Source organism: Anomaloglossus baeobatrachus, unplaced genomic scaffold (assembly GCF_048569485.1).
Source record: "Anomaloglossus baeobatrachus isolate aAnoBae1 unplaced genomic scaffold, aAnoBae1.hap1 Scaffold_74, whole genome shotgun sequence".
NCBI lineage: Eukaryota > Metazoa > Chordata > Amphibia > Anura > Aromobatidae > Anomaloglossus > Anomaloglossus baeobatrachus.
In genome coordinates this window covers 133,922-154,134 of record NW_027445118.1, presented here as the reverse complement: position 1 = coordinate 154,134, position 20,213 = coordinate 133,922, and the positions used below count along the sequence as shown (strand labels likewise).

At 47.2% G+C, this 20,213-nt stretch overlaps 2 pseudogenes; one reads left to right on the top strand and one right to left on the bottom strand.

Annotated features, from left to right (window-relative positions):
• The first annotated feature begins 2,022 nt into the window (after nucleotides 1–2,022).
• On the top strand, nucleotides 2,023–2,229 carry LOC142287667 (U2 spliceosomal RNA; annotated as a pseudogene).
• Nucleotides 2,230–13,219: 10,990 nt separating this feature from the next.
• On the bottom strand, nucleotides 13,220–13,426 carry LOC142287666 (U2 spliceosomal RNA; annotated as a pseudogene).
• Nucleotides 13,427–20,213: the final 6,787 nt, after the last annotated feature.

Below are 20,213 nucleotides of genomic sequence, written 5' to 3'. Positions count from 1 at the left end.
CTTTGAAGCGGAAATCTTCAAGGACTTCTGCAGCTTTTACCGATGCAGGAAGATGCGCACTACACCCTACCATGCTCAAACCAATGGTTATCAACCTGCTCAGGACTTTACCCCATATTCCAGATGTGGCCTTACAAGTGATTTATAGAGGGGTAACAATACGTTGGGATCACCGGATCTAATCTCCCTTTTTATACACCCTAAAATCTTGTTTGCTTTAGAATAAACAATAACATCATAAAGGTATAGCAGTACCGTTTCAAAGTTTCGGTGTCCCAAGCAGCATTCCATCAGCCTCTGGAAGGTTCCTGGCAAATTGCACAGCTCGAAGGGCATGCTTTTGAACTCGCAGAGACCCATCGGGGTGGCAAAGGCGGTCTTCTCCCGGTCTGCCTCAGCAACGATCACTTGCCAATAGCGACTAGTGAGATCAAGGGTAGAAAAATAATTTGCAGTTCTCAATGCAGCTAGCTATTCCTCAATACAGGGGAGTGGTGCTGTCCTTCTTCTTTAACAGGACCAACGGAGCTGCCCAGAGGCTACAACTGTCACGGATAACCCCAGCCTCCTTCATGTTGCTCAACATGTCCTTGGTACACTGGTAATGTGCAGGTAGTTTTGGCTTATATCTCTCTTTGATGGGTGGGTGTGCACTTGTGGGGATGTAGTGTTTGACCCCTTTTATTCTTCAAAAGTCTAGCGGATGTTTGCTGAAGACTTGCTCGTATTCTTGCACTAGCCTGTAGACCCCCTTCTTGTGATGTGAAGGTGTGGAGTCAGTGCCTACGTGTAATTCCTTACACCACTCCTCTGGCTGACTTGGTGAGCTGTCACTGAATGGGTGGGCTGAAGCAATGGTGGATGCTGCTGTTTGGATAGCATGTGTATCTACTGAGAACAGCTTATCAATGGTGGCAAATCGGAGCAGCTTAATCTCTTGCTCTCCGCAGTTCAACACTCTCATGGGCACTCTTCCCTTCCATATTAATGAATAAAACTATGATGTAAATAGCATATAGATACCCCACAAATGCAGATAAAAGTAGGTTATGGGAAAAGGGGGAAGAGAGAAACAGGAAAATAGTGGAATAAAGTATACCTTCCAGGTGGGAGAGGAAATGGCAGCACAGCCAGTGGAGGTGAAGCAAGGGGAGCCTGCAACTAAAGAGTTGAGAGCGTTATCACATGGTGACTGAGCCTGATTGTAACGGGAGCATAGAGGTGCCGATCCTGTCTTACCTGCGTTGGTGTAGAAGTGGGTGTCCTGTGGTGGAGTCAGCTATGTGCAGTGGTGGCCGTGGGTTCTTTTATGTGCGACCGTAGTAATAGCTGCGCCCACTTCCTGTATGGGAGTGGAATGCAGTGAGGGTAATGGAACGCACGCCTGCGCATTTGTGTTTAACGTCGCGCATGTGCAGAACGGAGAAAAGGCTGCGCTCACTTCCTAATGAAAGGGAGTGAGACGCATCTGGGAAGGGAAGGGAAAAGATTAGGGTTTGGGGATGATGAAAGGGCTTTCTACGGGCAAGGATGGCAAAGGGTGGCAGTGACGGAAAGTCAGGCAGCCTGTCCTGTCCTGTCCTGTCCGTCCGTCTTTTTGTATCATGAATTGGAAAGACTGCAAGGGGGAGGGGAGGTGCTTGTGTCCAAAAGGAGGAGTTATTCAGATTCATTGCAGTGGGCGGCGGCTGCAAAAAGCACCATTCTTCTTGTTTTTGCTCTGCAAAACAGCCTTTTCAAGGGTTGGCTTGGTGACAAAATGTCTTCTGTAGGCGTGGGTTTGTCTCCCTCTCCCTAAGATGTGTCCGGTATAGGCCAGGGTGCCACTCAAGGCCGTAACCAATTCGGGTTATAGCTTCTCGGCCTTTTGGCTAAGATCAAGTGTAGTTTCGGAGGACGCTACCTTGGTCGGTACTGGAAGGTGCCTGGGATTGCACGTCTGCCGGCCTTGAGGAAGTGTGTGCGCCTTCTGGTGACACATAGCCCTCTTGTGCCTGGACGGTTCCCAGGCAACGGGAGGCGATCACCTTTGTTATTTTGAAGTCCTACTGATAAACAGAAAAAAAAAAAAATTAAATCTGTTCTTATCAGTTTAATATCTGATACGTCCCCTCTCTGGGGACCATATATTAAATGGATTTTTAGAACAAGGAGATGGAAAAAATCTTGCTCTGTCCACTGCACGCATTGACCTGGTATTGCAGTACCTCCAGGACCGGTGCACCCCTTCTTAACCCAGTTTCCAAAAGCAGAACTCAATTCACCTGATTCAAATGAGCCCCATTAGTGAATTGAAAGAAAGCAAAAACTTTATATGCACCTCAATTTGGCCAATTCACTTTTCACACTTTCACCCTTTTTTTTATCTTTCACACCTTTTACTTGCTTTATTGATGCAAAAAGCTGTGCCAAATAGCAAACTCATCTCCACTCAACTTGACCAACTCTGCTATGTCCCGTGCAGTATCTTATTCTCAGTCTTATCTAGATCATTTGCAATTGAATAGAATAGATCCCTTTTGGCTGCTTATGACTGTGTAAAATATGTAGTTTTACTGGGCTGGGATGAGAGAATCCATTGAAGCATGGTGTAGGGATTGTGGTTCCTGTGTGCTAAGAAGAGAGGCTGGCACCAGCCAGAAAGCCCCATTGCAGCCAATAATCACTTAATAACTTTTTCAACTTGTCATCATATGGGAGGCCCCGTTGTTGGTAGACGTGCACCTTCTCAGTGAATGGCCGGTGAAATGCAGGCAACTCGATCTCTTCGAGGTCATCATCCTCTGGCCCCTCTTCCGACAGGTGGTCTTGCATGGGGGCAGCCATCTTTGTGTACCCCTTAATGAAGCGACGGTAATATCCCACCAGGCCCAGAAACTGCCTCACTTCCCTCACTGTGGTCGGTCTCGGCCAGTCTTGGATGGCGGTGATCTTCTCGGGGTTGGGGGCGACACCTTCCGCACCAACCACATGTCCTAGGTACTGCACTCTGGGTTTCAGCAGATGACACTTTGAGGGCTTCAACTTCATCCCATACTTGGCAAGGGACGCGAACACCTCGGCTAGGTGCTCCAGGTGGGCTTCATACGTCTGTGAGTACACAATCACATCATCCAAGTACAGCAAAACGGTCCCATAGGCAGTCTTCTCTCGGTCTTCCGGTGCCACGGCCACCTGCCAGTACCCGCTGGTGAGGTCAAGGGTGGAGAAGTAGTTAGCGGTTCTCAGCGAGGCCAGGGACTCTTTGATGCGGGGCAGAGGGTAAGCATCCTTATGCGTTATCTGGTTAATCTTCCGGTTATCCACACACATCCGCATGGTGCCATCCTTCTTCTTAACCAGCACCAACGGAGCGGCCCAGGGACTACAGCTGTCCCTAATAACCCCTGCCTCCTTCATGTTCCTCAACATGTCTTTGGCGCATTGGTAGTGCGCAGGGGGAATAGGCCTGTATCTCTCTTTAATAGGGGAGTGTGTACCGGTAGGGATGTGGTGTTGAACCCCTTTAATCTGCCCAAAATCTAGAGGGTGCTTGCTAAAAACCCGCTCATACTCCTGTACCACCCGGTATACCCCTTCCTTGTGGTGTATGGGGGTATCATCAGTGCCGACATGTAGCTCTCGATACCACTCGCCTAACTCCCCCAGGGATGAGTGGGAACCGGCAGCAGGCGGTGTGACCGGGGGAACGGCTTCATGGATCGTGTGGGGATCTAGAGTGAGCAATTTGGCAAGGGTAGCGTACCGGGTGGTGCATGAATGCACACATATTGGTTTTATAATCTTATTGTATTACTTTATATTCTTATTTCACTTGTGCATATCTCCACCATAATCCTGGCTAAGAAATATAGCTTTTTTTGGGGTACACAGGTAGTAAGGTCTTCTTTCTATTTCTTTAGGGGTGATATAGCCTGGTGGAACTCTAGACCTCTAACATTATATATGCACCCTTTTTCTTTATGGTTCTTGGACACCTTATAACATTCTTCCATACATATATATCTTTCTCATAAATTATAAATAATTAGGAATTTTTATATATTTTATTTACATTTTCATAAATAACTTTTTACAAAGCATGGGGGACATTCTCACATACATATAATTTTCATGTACGCATTCTGAAAATTTACGCATAAACCGTACACACTCCTTTTTGTAACAATTTCTATAACTCATTCGCTGAACTCTCATCCCGGATATTCATTCTTACACCGAATTTCCTGTTGTAACACAACATGCATGATTTTTATTCAATTTATTTTTATTTTTTAGGTTTATTAGTAGTGATGAGCGAGTACTAAAAAGCTCGGGTGCTCGAAGCTCGGGCCGAGCCTCCCAAGATACTCGTGTACTGAGGTTCACCAATGCCCCTGCATACAGACGTGCATGATGGCCTGTAAACCTGAAGTGCCCATTGTAAGGAAGTGGGTCTATTGTAGTATAACCCTTAGGCAGGGCAGCCAAAAATTAGGAGGCTCCACGTTGTCCCTGGATAGAGACGTGCATGAGGGCCTCAAAACATTAAGTGTCCAGTGTCAGGAAGTGGGTGTATTATAGTATAGCCCTTAGGCAGGGCAGCCAAAAATTGGGAGGCTCCACGTTGTCCCTGGATAGAGACGTGCATGAGGGCCTGTAAACCTGAAGTGCCCATTGGAAGGAAGTGGGTCTTTTGTAGTATAGCCCTTTGGCAGGGCAGCCAAAAATTGGGAGGCTCCACGTTGTCCCTGGATAGAGACGTGCATGAGGGCCTGTAAACCTGAAGTGCCCATTGGAAGGAAGTGGGTCTTTTGTAGTATAGCCCTTTGGCAGGGCAGCCAATAATTGGGAGGCTCCACGTTGTCCCTGGATAGAGACATGCATGAGGGCCTCAAAACATTAAGTGTCCATTGTCAGGAAGTGGGTGTATTATAGTATAGCCCTTAGGCAGGGCAGCCAAAAATTGGGAGGCTCCACGTTGTCCCTGGATAGAGACGTGCATGAGGGCCTGTAAACCTGAAGTGCCCATTGGAAGGAAGTGGGTCTTTTGTAGTATAGCCCTTTGGCAGGGCAGCCAAAAATTGGGAGGCTCCACGTTGTCCCTGGATAGAGACGTGCATGAGGGCCTCAAAACATTAAGTGTCCATTGTCAGGAAGTGGGTGTATTATAGTATAGCCCTTTGGCAGGGCAGCCAAAAATTGGGAGGCTCCACGTTGTCCCTGGATAGAGACGTGCATGAGGGCCTCAAAACATTAAGTGTCCATTGTCAGGAAGTGGGTGTATTATAGTATAGCCCTTAGGCAGGGCAGCCAAAAATTGGGAGGCTCCACGTTGTCCCTGGATAGAGACGTGCATGAGGGCCTCAAAACATTAAGTGTCCATTGTCAGGAAGTGGGTCTTTTGTAGTATAGCCCTTTGGCAGGGCAGCCAAAAATTGGCAGGCTCCACGTTACAACGACAGGAGACCCGCTCCTTTGCAATGGGAACAATGTTTTGAGGCCCTCATGCACGTCTCTATGCAGGGACAACGTGGAGCCTCCCAATTTTTGGCTGCCCTGCCAAAGGGCTATACTATAATACACCCACTTCCTGACAATGGACACTTAATGTTTTGAGGCCCTCATGCACGTCTCTATCCAGGGACAACGTGGAGCCTCCCAATTTTTGGCTGCCCTGCCAAAGGGCTATACTACAAAAGACCCACTTCCTGACAATGGACACTTAATGTTTTGAGGCCCTCATGCACGTCTCTATCCAGGGACAACGTGGAGCCTCCCAATTTTTGGCTGCCCTGCCTAAGGGCTATACTATAATACACCCACTTCCTGACAATGGACACTTAATGTTTTGAGGCCCTCATGCACGTCTCTATCCAGGGACAACGTGGAGCCTCCCAATTTTTGGCTGCCCTGCCAAAGGGCTATACTACAAAAGACCCACTTCCTGACAATGGACACTTAATGTTTTGAGGCCCTCATGCACGTCTCTATCCAGGGACAACGTGGAGCCTCCCAATTTTTGGCTGCACTGCCTAAGGGCTATACTATAATACACCCACTTCCTGACAATGGACACTTAATGTTTTGAGGCCCTCATGCACGTCTCTATCCAGGGACAACGTGGAGCCTCCCAATTTTTGGCTGCCCTGCCAAAGGGCTATACTATAATACACCCACTTCCTGACAATGGACACTTAATGTTTTGAGGCCCTCATGCACGTCTCTATCCAGGGACAACGTGGAGCCTCCCAATTTTTGGCTGCCCTGCCAAAGGGCTATACTACAAAAGACCCACTTCCTTCCAATGGGCACTTCAGGTTTACAGGCCCTCATGCACGTCTCTATCCAGGGACAACGTGGAGCCTCCCAATTTTTGGCTGCCCTGCCTAAGGGCTATACTATAATACACCCACTTCCTGACAATGGACACTTAATGTTTTGAGGCCCTCATGCATGTCTCTATCCAGGGACAACGTGGAGCCTCCCAATTTTTGGCTGCCCTGCCAAAGGGCTATACTACAATAGACCCACTTCCTTACAATGGGCACTTCAGGTTTACAGGCCATCATGCACGTCTTTATGCAGGGGCATTGGTGAACCTCACAATTTTGGACTGCCCTGGCAAAGGAAAATACTACAAAGACTCAGTTCCTCAAAATGGGCACATTAGACTCAGAGGCCTTTATGTACGTCTCTTCTCAGGGACATCGGAGTGCCACACAATGTTTTACGTAAAATCTTTCATGTATTGATCTCAAAAAGTAACATACATTAGCTCTATCTCACTATTGGGTATGTGCCCTTAACATTTCCGCTATGAAAAATCATTTTGGTGTCATTTTGGAAGGTTTTCTGGTGAGTCCGTAAAAATGGCGTAAAACGCGGACAAAATTATTCACAGCTGTGACTTTTGAGTGATAAATGCTTCAAGGGGTCTTCCCCATGCTGTTGCCATGTCATTTGAGCACTCTTCGGAGACTTTTGTGCCATTTTTAGGGTTTCTACATGCTGCCGGTGGTCATTTCACAAAAATACTCGGGTCTCCCATAGGATAACATTGGGCTCGGTGCTCGGGCCGAGTACACGAGTATCTTGGGAGGCTCGGCCCGAGCTTCGAGCACCCGAGCTTTTTAGTACTCGCTCATCACTACTAATAAACCTAAAAAATAAAAATAAATTGAATAAAAATCATGAATGTTGTGTTATAACAGGAAATTCGGTGTAAGAATGAATATCCGGGATGAGAGTTCAGCGAATGAGTTATAGAAATTGTTACAAAAAGGAGTGTGTACGGTTTATGCGTAAATTTTCAGAATGCGTACATGAAAATTATATGTATGTGAGAATGTCCCCCATGCTTTGTAAAAAGTTATTTATGAAAATGTAAATAAAATATATAAAAATGCCTAATTATTTATAATTTATGAGAAAGATATATATGTATGGAAGAATGTTATAAGGTGTCCAAGAACCATAAAGAAAAAGGGTGCATATATAATGTTAGAGGTCTAGAGTTCCACCAGGCTATATCACCCCTAAAGAAATAGAAAGAAGACCTTACTACCTGTGTACCCCAAAAAAAGCTATATTTCTTAGCCAGGATTATGGTGGAGATATGCACAAGTGAAATAAGAATATAAAGTAATACAATAAGATTATAAAACCAATATGTGTGCATTCATGCACCACCCGGTACGCTACCCTTGCCAAATTGCTCACTCTAGATCCCCACACGATCCATGAAGCCGTTCCCCCGGTCACACCGCCTGCTGCCGGTTCCCACTCATCCCTGGGGGAGTTAGGCGAGTGGTATCGAGAGCTACATGTCGGCACTGATGATACCCCCATACACCACAAGGAAGGGGTATACCGGGTGGTACAGGAGTATGAGCGGGTTTTTAGCAAGCACCCTCTAGATTTTGGGCAGATTAAAGGGGTTCAACACCACATCCCTACCGGTACACACTCCCCTATTAAAGAGAGATACAGGCCTATTTCCCCTGCGCACTACCAATGCGCCAAAGACATGTTGAGGAACATGAAGGAGGCAGGGGTTATTAGGGACAGCTGTAGTCCCTGGGCCGCTCCGTTGGTGCTGGTTAAGAAGAAGGATGGCACCATGCGGATGTGTGTGGATTACCGGAAGATTAACCAGATAACGCATAAGGATGCTTACCCTCTGCCCCGCATCAAAGAGTCCCTGGCCTCGCTGAGAACCGCTAACTACTTCTCCACCCTTGACCTCACCAGCGGGTACTGGCAGGTGGCCGTGGCACCGGAAGACCGAGAGAAGACTGCCTATGGGACCGTTTTGCTGTACTTGGATGATGTGATTGTGTACTCACAGACGTATGAAGCCCACCTGGAGTACCTAGCCGAGGTGTTCGCGTCCCTTGCCAAGTATGGGATGAAGTTGAAGCCCTCAAAGTGTCATCTGCTGAAACCCAGAGTGCAGTACCTAGGACATGTGGTTGGTGCGGAAGGTGTCGCCCCCAACCCCGAGAAGATCACCGCCATCCAAGACTGGCCGAGACCGACCACAGTGAGGGAAGTGAGGCAGTTTCTGGGCCTGGTGGGATATTACCGTCGCTTCATTAAGGGGTACACAAAGATGGCTGCCCCCATGCAAGACCTCCTCGTAGGACAGACCAAGGGTGGTAGATCCCTAGTAGCCCCATTGGTGTGGGAAGAAAAGCATGAGGAATCCTTCCGCCAGCTGAGAACAGCCCTGACCGGAGAGGAAATCCTAGCGTACCCTGACTACAGCCGCCCATTCATCCTCTACACCGACGCCAGCAATGTGGGCTTGGGGGCTGTTCTATCCCAGGTCCAAGACAGAAGGGAAAAGGTAATAGCTTATGCTAGCCGAAAACTCCGACCGACTGAGAGGAACCCTGAGAACTACATCTCCTTCAAGCTTGAGCTCTTGGCACTGGTGTGGGCTATCACCGAGCGGTTCCGCCATTACCTGGCAGCAGCCAAGTTCACCGCGTACACAGACAATAACCTGCTGACCCATCTAGATACGGCCAAGCTGGGCGCGTTGGAGCAGCGGTGGGTGACCAGGTTAGCCAACTACGATTTCACCATCAAGTACCGGGCCGGCCGTACCAACGTCAATGCCAATGCACTCTCCCAGATGCCCCACCTGTCGGAAGAGGGGCCAGAGGATGATGACCTCGAAGAGATCGAGTTGCCTGCATTTCACCGGCCATTCACTGAGAAGGTGCACGTCTACCAACAACGGGTGAACCTGGATCCGCTGCCCCGACAGGACTGGCAGGAAGCTCAGGACCAGGCACCTGCTGTCCGCCTGGTCAAGACTCTAGTGGAACAGGGTTCTGCTGGGATAGACCCTGCTGCCCCTGCCGAAGCCCAACGTCTGTGGCAAGAACGGACCCGGCTATACCTACACCAGGGGAAGTTGTATCGCGAGCTGATTAATCCAAAGACTCACGAGAAGATCCGCCAGCTGGTGATTCCCCAGGCTAACGTGCCCACCGTCCTGCAAGCATACCATGATGGTGCAGTGCACTTCGGGTGGAAGAAGCTAGAGATGTTGTTAAGAGAGCGGTTCTATTGGAGTGGAATGCGGGAATCTGTGGAGGCCTGGTGCCGAGAATGTGGCCCTTGCGCATTGAGAAGGAAGGACGAGGCCAGCCAGAAGGCACCCCTACACCCGATCATTACACACCAACCGTTGGAGCTGGTTGCCCTTGACCATGTAAAGCTCACCCCCAGCCGAAGTGGGTACACCTACGCTCTGACCATCGTAGACCACTACTCGAGGTTCCTGGTGGTTGTCCCAGTTAAGGACTTAACCGGCCGCACCGCTGCTAAGGCTTTCCAGGCTTATTTCTGTTGACCGCATTGGTACCCGGAGAGGGTGCTTACCGACCAGGGTCCGGCCTTTGAAGCAGAGATATTCCAGGAATTCTGCCAGTTGTACGGCTGCAAGAAAATCCGGACCACGCCTTACCACGCCCAAACCAATGGCATTTGTGAAAAGATGAACCACTTGGTCCTGGGCCTCCTCAAGACGTTACCACTGGAAGAGCAGAACCTGTGGCTGGAGAAGCTACCTCACCTGGTCGATATGTACAACAACATCCCTTCCAGCTCTACGAAATGCACTCCAGCATACCTGATGGGAGCTCGTCCCGGCCGGCTACCAGTGGATCTGGAAATGGGCTTGGAAGCTTCAGAAGCACTCCTGTCGACAGCTGAATGGGACACTCGGCGGAGGACACAGTACCGACAGGTCCAGGAGTATGTTGAAAAGAACTTGTGCCGGAGTCGGGGACAACAGGAGCAGTGCTTCAACAAGAAGGCGCCTGCCGGTTCCTTCCAACCTGGGGATGTAGTGCTGAAGCGGAAAAGAAGGGCCCACAAGCTGGATGATCAATGGGAAAAAACCCCGTATGTAGTCCAGCCCACAGGATGGGAGAATGGGAAGGCCTACCAGATCAGCCGTGACCAGGGGGGGACTTTGGCCACGGTTTCCCGAGACCACCTGAAGAAGTGCCCACCAGCATTGAGAGTAGCGGATGAGGCTCCAGTTCCCAGTCCAGTGGAGAAGGAAAAAGAGGTAATCCACACCATGATGGGTGATTTTCCAGCAGACTGGCCTACACAGAACGGTGCGGTGATCCTTCCAGTGATACTGTTCCCACAACCCGTGGATGAAGAAATGATGGAAACGGTTAACCGCGAGCCAGTGCCCAGGGATGTACCTGTACCCAGCTCCCCTACGCCTCCGCCTGCCCCACATGATAGCAGGGAGGAGGAACTGACTGTTCCCTCTGCCCCACTGCCTGTCACCACTGACACCGGACCCCGAAGGTCCACTCGCCCCAACCTAGGTAGACCCCCACTTAGGTACAGGGAAACTACTCTTTAAAAGGGGGGGGCTTTATGTGTTGAGTGTACCAGTTTGAAAGTTTTAAATGATAAGTAAAGATGATCAACCAAAGAAGTTTACCTGATTGAACCGTGATTAAACCGGCCGTTGCCGGCAACTGTTGTCCCCGTAGGGACTGTGCAACCATTGCGTAAGGAACTGCTTACGGACAAGCCCGAGAACTTGCAGGGCAACCACAAACTTAGTGCAATGTAAATAAAAATGTTTGTTGGCTTGACACCGTTACCGCCTCCGGAGAGGCTGATTTGGGAGGATGGGCCTGGAGGAAAGGGATGGCCTAGGCCCGCCACTACCGTAACCGGTGGCGATCCTCCGGGGGTTCAGGGGTCCCCTTGGACGTGGGCCCCCTGAAAGAGACAGAACCCGCTCGGGCAACTTGGTGCTGGACTGGGGTCAAGGGGTGCTGCCCGCTTCTTAGGGGCAGCATCAGGGCCAGGTTGTTTGGGTGGGAGAAGAGCGGAAGCTGTACCGTTGTAAAATGTTTATGATGCTTTTACATGTTTTACCGTTTTATTCTTTTTCAGTTGTGAAAATAAAACCGGTGATGGACGGGCAGCCCGCGGACGGTCTGCATTTTACTATAGGGGAATGTGGCGCCCTGGACAAGCCAGGTCGTCACAGGTACTACACCAACACACTCTACACTCCGGCTAGGCACACCGAAGCTAAACACAAATCCTAGTTGCCTTCCTCCAGGGGCTGATGTCCACACCAGGGGGTGGGCCAGGCGGTTGATCCCACCCACCGAGGAGTTCACAGTCCTGGAGGCGGGAAAAGGAGTCAGATTAGAGATCAGTTTTGGAGTTAGAGAAGTGAAGAGGAGAGGAGACTGACCGTGTCCGGGTGTGTGGCCCGGGCACTCAGCAAGGTTGGCAGACGGTGGTGACCTTCTGCAGGAGAGGCTGATTGGAGTGAACCGTACGGACCGGGGATGGGCGGTGGCCCGCCGGTACCAGATCGGGGAGTGAAGAGAAGCCAGCACCATCCGGCAGGGCCTACGGACCCCGACCAGGCTAGGAGTCGCCGTAAAACCGGTCAAATCCGTTAGCGACAGGAACCTCCAGGGTTTCCCAGCAGTCAAGACCCGATTGAAGGCAACAGCTCACACCGTAGAGGGAAGCACAGTCACCGCCAAGGCTACAGTTCCCAGGGCCAGAGCCTGCGGGCAAAAGGGGCTCCCTCAGCATCCATCCAAGCTGGGGAGCGGGTTACCGGTGGGAAGCCCGCTAGATTTTGGGGGAATAAAAGGGGTCCAACACCACATCCCCACAGGTGCACACCCACCCATCAAAGAGAGCTATAAGCCAATACCACCTTCACATTGCCAGTGTACCAAGGACATGTTGAGCAACATGAAGGCGGCTGGGGTTATCCGTGACAGTTGTAGCCTTTGGGCAGCTCTGTTGATCCTGTTAAAAAAGAAGGACGGCACCACTCCCCGTATTGAGGAATCGCTAGCTGCATTGAGAACTGCAAATTATTTTTCTACCCTTGATCTCACTAGTCACTATTGGCAAGTGTCCGTTGCTGAGGCAGACCGGGAGAAGACCGCCTTCGCCACCCCTATGGGTCTCTGCGAGTTCAAAAGCATGCCCTTCGAGCTGTGCAATGCGCCAGGAACCTTCCAGAGGCTGATGGAATGCTGCTTGGGACAAGATTTTAGGGTGTATAAAAAGGGAGATTAGATCCCGTGATCCCAACGTATTGTTACACCTCTATAAATCACTTGTAAGGCTACATCTGGAATATGGGAACCAGTTTTGGGCTCCACATTTTAATAAGGACATTCAGAAGTTAGAGTCAGTTCAAAGGTGGGCAACTAGACTACTACAAGGAATGGAAGGCCTCCCATATGATGACAAGTTGAAAAAGTTATTAAGTGATTATTGGCTGCAATGGGGCTTTCTGGCTGGTGCCAGCCTCTCTTCTTAGCACACAGGAACCACAATCCCTACACCATGCTTCAATGGATTCTCTCATCCCAGCCCAGTAAAACTACATATTTTACACAGTCATAAGCAGCCAAAAGGGATCTATTCTATTCAATTGCAAATGATCTAGATAAGACTGAGAATAAGATACTGCACGGGACATAGCAGAGTTGGTCAAGTTGAGTGGAGATGAGTTTGCTATTTGGCACAGCTTTTTGCATCAATAAAGCAAGTAAAAGGTGTGAAAGATAAAAAAAAGGGTGAAAGTGTGAAAAGTGAATTGGCCAAATTGAGGTGCATATAAAGTTTTTGCTTTCTTTCAATTCACTAATGGGGCTCATTTGAATCAGGTGAATTGAGTTCTGCTTTTGGAAACTGGGTTAAGAAGGGGTGCACCGGTCCTGGAGGTACTGCAATACCAGGTCAATGCGTGCAGTGGACAGAGCAAGATTTTTTCCATCTCCTTGTTCTAAAAATCCATTTAATATATGGTCCCCAGAGAGGGGACGTATCAGATATTAAACTGATAAGAACAGATTTAATTTTTTTTTTTTTCTGTTTATCAGTAGGACTTCAAAATAACAAAGGTGATCGCCTCCCGTTGCCTGGGAACCGTCCAGGCACAAGAGGGCTATGTGTCACCAGAAGGCGCACACACTTCCTCAAGGCCGGCAGACGTGCAATCCCAGGCACCTTCCAGTACCGACCAAGGTAGCGTCCTCCGAAACTACACTTGATCTTAGCCAAAAGGCCGAGAAGCTATAACCCGAATTGGTTACGGCCTTGAGTGGCACCCTGGCCTATACCGGACACATCTTAGGGAGAGGGAGACAAACCCACGCCTACAGAAGACATTTTGTCACCCAAGCCAACCCTTGAAAAGGCTGTTTTGCAGAGCAAAAACAAGAAGAATGGTGCTTTTTGCAGCCGCCGCCCACTGCAATGAATCTGAATAACTCCTCCTTTTGGACACAAGCACCTCCCCTCCCCCTTGCAGTCTTTCCAATTCATGATACAAAAAGACGGACGGACAGGACAGGACAGGACAGGCTGCCTGACTTTCCGTCACTGCCACCCTTTGCCATCCTTGCCCGTAGAAAGCCCTTTCATCATCCCCAAACCCTAATCTTTTCCCTTCCCTTCCCAGATGCGTCTCACTCCCTTTCATTAGGAAGTGAGCGCAGCCTTTTCTCCGTTCTGCACATGCGCGACGTTAAACACAAATGCGCAGGCGTGCGTTCCATTACCCTCACTGCATTCCACTCCCATACAGGAAGTGGGCGCAGCTATTACTACGGTCGCACATAAAAGAACCCACGGCCACCACTGCACATAGCTGACTCCACCACAGGACACCCACTTCTACACCAACGCAGGTAAGACAGGATCGGCACCTCTATGCTCCCGTTACAATCAGGCTCAGTCACCATGTGATAACGCTCTCAACTCTTTAGTTGCAGGCTCCCCTTGCTTCACCTCCACTGGCTGTGCTGCCATTTCCTCTCCCACCTGGAAGGTATACTTTATTCCACTATTTTCCTGTTTCTCTCTTCCCCCTTTTCCCATAACCTACTTTTATCTGCATTTGTGGGGTATCTATATGCTATTTACATCATAGTTTTATTCATTAATATGGAAGGGAAGAGTGCCCATGAGAGTGTTGAACTGCGGAGAGCAAGAGATTAAGCTGCTCCGATTTGCCACCATTGATAAGCTGTTCTCAGTAGATACACATGCTATCCAAACAGCAGCATCCACCATTGCTTCAGCCCACCCATTCAGTGACAGCTCACCAAGTCAGCCAGAGGAGTGGTGTAAGGAATTACACGTAGGCACTGACTCCACACCTTCACATCACAAGAAGGGGGTCTACAGGCTAGTGCAAGAATACGAGCAAGTCTTCAGCAAACATCCGCTAGACTTTTGAAGAATAAAAGGGGTCAAACACTACATCCCCACAAGTGCACACCCACCCATCTAAGAGAGATATAAGCCAAAACTACCTGCACATTACCAGTGTACCAAGGACATGTTGAGCAACATGAAGGAGGCTGGGGTTATCCGTGACAGTTGTAGCCTCTGGGCAGCTCCGTTGGTCCTGTTAAAGAAGAAGGACAGCACCACTCCCCTGTATTGAGGAATAGCTAGCTGCATTGAGAACTGCAAATTATTTTTCTACCCTTGATCTCACTAGTCGCTATTGGCAAGTGATCGTTGCTGAGGCAGACCGGGAGAAGACCGCCTTTGCCACCCCGATGGGTCTCTGCGAGTTCAAAAGCATGCCCTTCGAGCTGTGCAATTTGCCAGGAACCTTCCAGAGGCTGATGGAATGCTGCTTGGGACACCGAAACTTTGAAACGGTACTGCTATACCTTTATGATGTTATTGTTTATTCTAAAGCAAACAAGATTTTAGGGTGTATAAAAAGGGAGATTAGATCCGGTGATCCCAACGTATTGTTACCCCTCTATAAATCACTTGTAAGGCCACATCTGGAATATGGGGTAAAGTCCTGAGCAGGTTGATAACCATTGGTTTGAGCATGGTAGGGTGTAGTGCGCATCTTCCTGCATCGGTAAAAGCTGCAGAAGTCCTTGAAGATTTCCACTTCAAAGGCTGTGCCTTGATCTGTGAGGACTCTCTCTGAGTAGCCATGAGGTCTGCATAAGTGTGCTTGGAAGACCTTCGCTGCAGTATGGGCCATTAGATCTTTGACTTGTACCACAACCATAAATCTCGAGTAGTTGTCTACCATCGTAAGTGCATACGTGAGCTCGCCTCGATATTCTGCAACAAAACTCCCTTTTTCGATTTCAGTTTCAGCAAACACTCCTCTTCCTGTAGAAAATATTTATCATTACCTAAGACAGTCATTCTAATGCATGACAATATTAAGGCAATTTAGTTAAAACTTGTTTTAACTCACCTTTAAGGGGATTGATGTATTTCATGGTCAATCCAGGTTTGTCAGTGATGGCACTGACATAATGTATGGCGTCTTTTTCGGGCGTTATCCTTTGCCTTTTCATTGTGAAAATCCAGTTGCCTATATCAAAGCAAATTCTACTACTTGTAAAGTATGCAGAAAATGAAATGTAGAACATATAACATCAACTGCTTAGGAACGCATCATAGGTTAGTACTTAAAAGGATATTGTCATGTTCTAGTCATAATGCAAGCTGGACATTTTTCATGTTACCCTGTAATCGCCGGCCTGTTCTAATGCTCACAAGCCAAGATATAGGCTCAGCTGCTAAGGCTTCCCTCTGCCTTCTGAATGAAACTTGAATATGTCTGGGTCACTGTGTATATAGCAGGTGCTCAGAAAAAATAACAGTCAATTCAATAGAAATAGCTCTGGCACACTATAGTGATCAATAACGTAAGAAAAGAACTCTTGGGATGCTGAAAATTCTTTATTTGTGCAAAAGGATAATTCATCCAACGTTTCGACCTTGTTTTTAGGTCTTTATCAAGGATAAAGTTATCTAAGATCATAAAGGGTTACAAAACCATATAAACACGTAATTAGTACATAGTACAACATAACAGTACAATATATTGCTACTTGAGAGTACAATGGGTCAAATGACCATGATGCACATACAAAAAATGTTTCCAAAGCCATAGTGAAAACATTTGTACTGAGGAAAGAAAATTTCCACATGACCTATCTGGAGAAACATTCTGGATCAAACAACCAAAAATAGTCAAGCAGCTAAATACACACCTATATGGATAACAGGATGATATGTGTTCAATTGTATAGCGTCATTGCCATTAAGGTACAAATGGAAAACTTGCAATCCTATATAGTGAAGGAAATGAACACATATCATATCAAAGAACACAGGAACATGGGTGTGAGAAAAACCTCAATGTTTATACTTTGTTCTTTATAATGGTGTGAACATGTATATGTCTCAGTACCTTATGCACTTGAGAATTCTAGTGAGTAGATTATGAAAGCCTATTTCAGAACTGGAATCGGTAAATAATTGTAGGTGGAATCTAAATGAAAAGATGGTACAAGTGTTATCATGACACGTGGGCTATAACACAATGGACCGTGTGACAAAGAAGAAAGGAGAGAAAGAAGAGGAAGAAAATGCAACTACCTGTAACATTACGTGATAGTCACTGGTAAGTATCACTTGACAATTCAAGTGAAAAAGGATTCCTTTATTAAAGGGTTCTCAGTCGCCTCAGGATCATGAAATACTAGGGTAAATGATATGAGAATGGGTAAGAAGCACCACTAAAGGAAATATGAGATGCAGGACATATATCTATAAACCCCTGAACTACATGATAGAAATAAAAAGAAGAAAAAAGAAAAAAAAGAAGAAAGAAGAAGAACACATAGAATGCGGAAAGAGAATGGGTACAACTACCTGAGTTACTGCAGGGAGGCCCCTGGTTGGTATTGTGAGGGTTAGTGGAATTCCTTCACTGAAGGGTTCTCAGTTGCCTCAGGTTCGTGAAAAATGCTATAGACAAATAATGCCCGGAGAAAAGGGGTTCATATACAGCGAATAATGGTAATACAAGGTACATGTGTCACATGTAATAGTATATATATATATATATATTGTACTAAGCTCTACACCAGAAATAGAAAGTAGTCCCTCTGCCTTCTGTCTAGGTGCCCTGAGTTATGTCCTGTAAACTGTCACAGGGACCCAGACACACATGTGTAGTAGGGGAATATCCCTGCTGAGATGCCAGTGCTAGAGCACTCGTTTGCTGTGGAGTTGAACGCTATGTGAGCAGTTCTTACCTTCAATGAGCAGAAGTCTCTTTTTTCAGATTTCAATATCTCTGTGGGTATCTGGCAGAAATATGGAATACTCTTTACTGCTAAGACCCTGTACACCACTCCCACTAAAGGGGGCTTTACACGCTGCGACATCGCTAATGCGGAGTCGTTGGGGTCACGGAATTTGTGACGCACATCCGGCCGCATTAGCGATGTTGCTGCGTGTGACACCGATGAGCGATTTTGCATCGCTGCAAAAACGTGCAAAATCGCTCATCGGTGACATGGGTCTCCATTCTCGATTATCGTTACTGCAGCAGTAACGATGTAGTTCGTCGCTCCTGCGGCAGCACACATCGCTCCGTGTGACACCGCAGAAACGAGGAACCTCTCCTTACCTGCCTCCCAGCCGCTATGAGGAAGGAAGGAGGTGGGCGGGATGTTCCGGCCACTCATCTCCGCCCCTCCGCTGCTATTGGGCGGTCGCTCAGTGACGTCGCTGTGACGCCGCACGGACCGCCCCCTTAGAAAGGAGGCAGTTCGCCAGTCACAGCGACGTCGCCGGGCAGGTAAGTATGTGTGACGGGTCTGGTCGGTGTTGTGCAGCATGGGCAGCGATTTGCCCGTGTCGCGCAACAGATGGGGGCGGGTATCCACACTAGCGATATCGGGACCGATATCGCAGTGTGTAAAGTAGCCTTTAATAAACTGTGTAAAGGATTTTAAGTAAAAATCCACAATAAACCAGCGCTAGATGGGTTTTTATAATTTTATTAATAGACCACAAATAAAAAATGTTTTGCTATCCTTGTTTCAAGACAGAGTATTTGATAATATACAATACACTGATTATTACTAAAACCAAGGACCACATAAAACAAGGACCACATAAAATAAAAAATGAAAGTAATGAGAATAAAATTCTTTTGTATAACCAATTAACTTCGAGGTGATACAATATTCACATTGATTTAGTTTTACCAGTCTAATGTAATGCCCCGGCCGGTGGCATATATTTTGTTTGGTTAATAATTTAGACTTATACAATGAAAGATGTACTATACCACCCCTGGCTAACTTACAAGTTTTAAGTTGTACAATATAAGTTTGCGACGTTATATTCGCCCCCAGGGCCTGGGGGAATAAACCTCACAACAACTTGACCGCAAAAAACACCCCGGATTTCTCCGTTGATTAGGCTGGAACCGCTATGTACAGGATTGACCTGTTAGACTTCCAGAGCGGACGTTTTGAGGCCAGTGGCCGCGACTAGTGCTGGCTCTGGGGGAGATGTATGGTTACCGACATCCCTCTTTACAGAGCCTTTATAACACTTCACAAGGCCACAAACCAGCCGGTCCCGTATTCTCCCAAATGTACTTTCGAAATCAAGCAGTACGAAGCCACTGAAAGCACCAAGATGTTGGCTGCGGACAACAATAAGATCAGCGGTAACTACTCAGCCTCTCCAGCGGGCAGTCCAGACCGTATCCAGTGTCAGCTGACTGATTCCACACAGGAGGAAGTTGCTTGGCAGGTTAGCACCACACAAGGCTCCGATCCGCTTCCAAACGAGCAATGCAGAACCGCTGGAGGTACCAATGTATCCTGGTTGCAGACAAAGGAAATGTCAGCGGTAACCTCTCAACCTCTCCAGCAGGCAATCCGTACCGTGTCCAGTGGAAGCCGGTTGATTCCACACGAGGGAGAGATTACTTGGCAGGTTATCACCGCACAGGTGAGGTAGGCAAAAACAGAGTCCTGATCCGACGCGCGTTTCGGGGGCGTGTAACGGCCCCCTTCCTCAAGGATAACTCAGCTGTTGCCTAGAGCACTATTTATGCATATATTTAATTGGTTATAATTTGCATAAAATTAAACAATGTTTAAATTCAACCAACATTCAATGACCACTACATATATCAATTTGTGAAAGACCGTTCATAATAGCCATATAATATAATTATGTGCAAAGGTTTTTCTAAAGGTTTTTCTAAAAAGACCTATATATAGCCTTGCTTGTATCATCATATACTGGGAAGACAATGTGTATATATGCATATGCTTTTTTTCAACAATAAATTTAACAAAAGGACATCATAAAGGTGTAATATAAATTTGCTATAATATGAAAAGCCCCTTATATCTACATCAACCTTGGGCAAGTGAAGCACCAATTTTAATATATATTATGCATATATACACATATATCTCCATGACAATCACTTTTTTTTTTTTTTTCCTTCTCTCCGTATTATTATCAGTACCTATTACTCCTCTACCTATAAAAATATAAATTAATTAAAAGCAAACAGTTCTATATCATTATTGAGTCCATATGGTTTCAAGGTGTTCAATTCAAAAATCCATTGGCTTTCTGCTCGTGACATTTTTTTAATGAAATCGCCACCTCTCCAATCCTTAGTTATTTTTTGTACGCCCCATACTTGGGATCCTTTAAAGGACCCTCCATGTTTTAACACATAATGTCTGGATAGGGGGTGCTTAGTACATTTATTTTTAACACTTCTAATGTGCTCACCCACCCTTTTCCATAGGGGTCTAATAGTTCTCCCAATGTATTTTTTCTGACAGGGACATTGAATGCAATATACTACT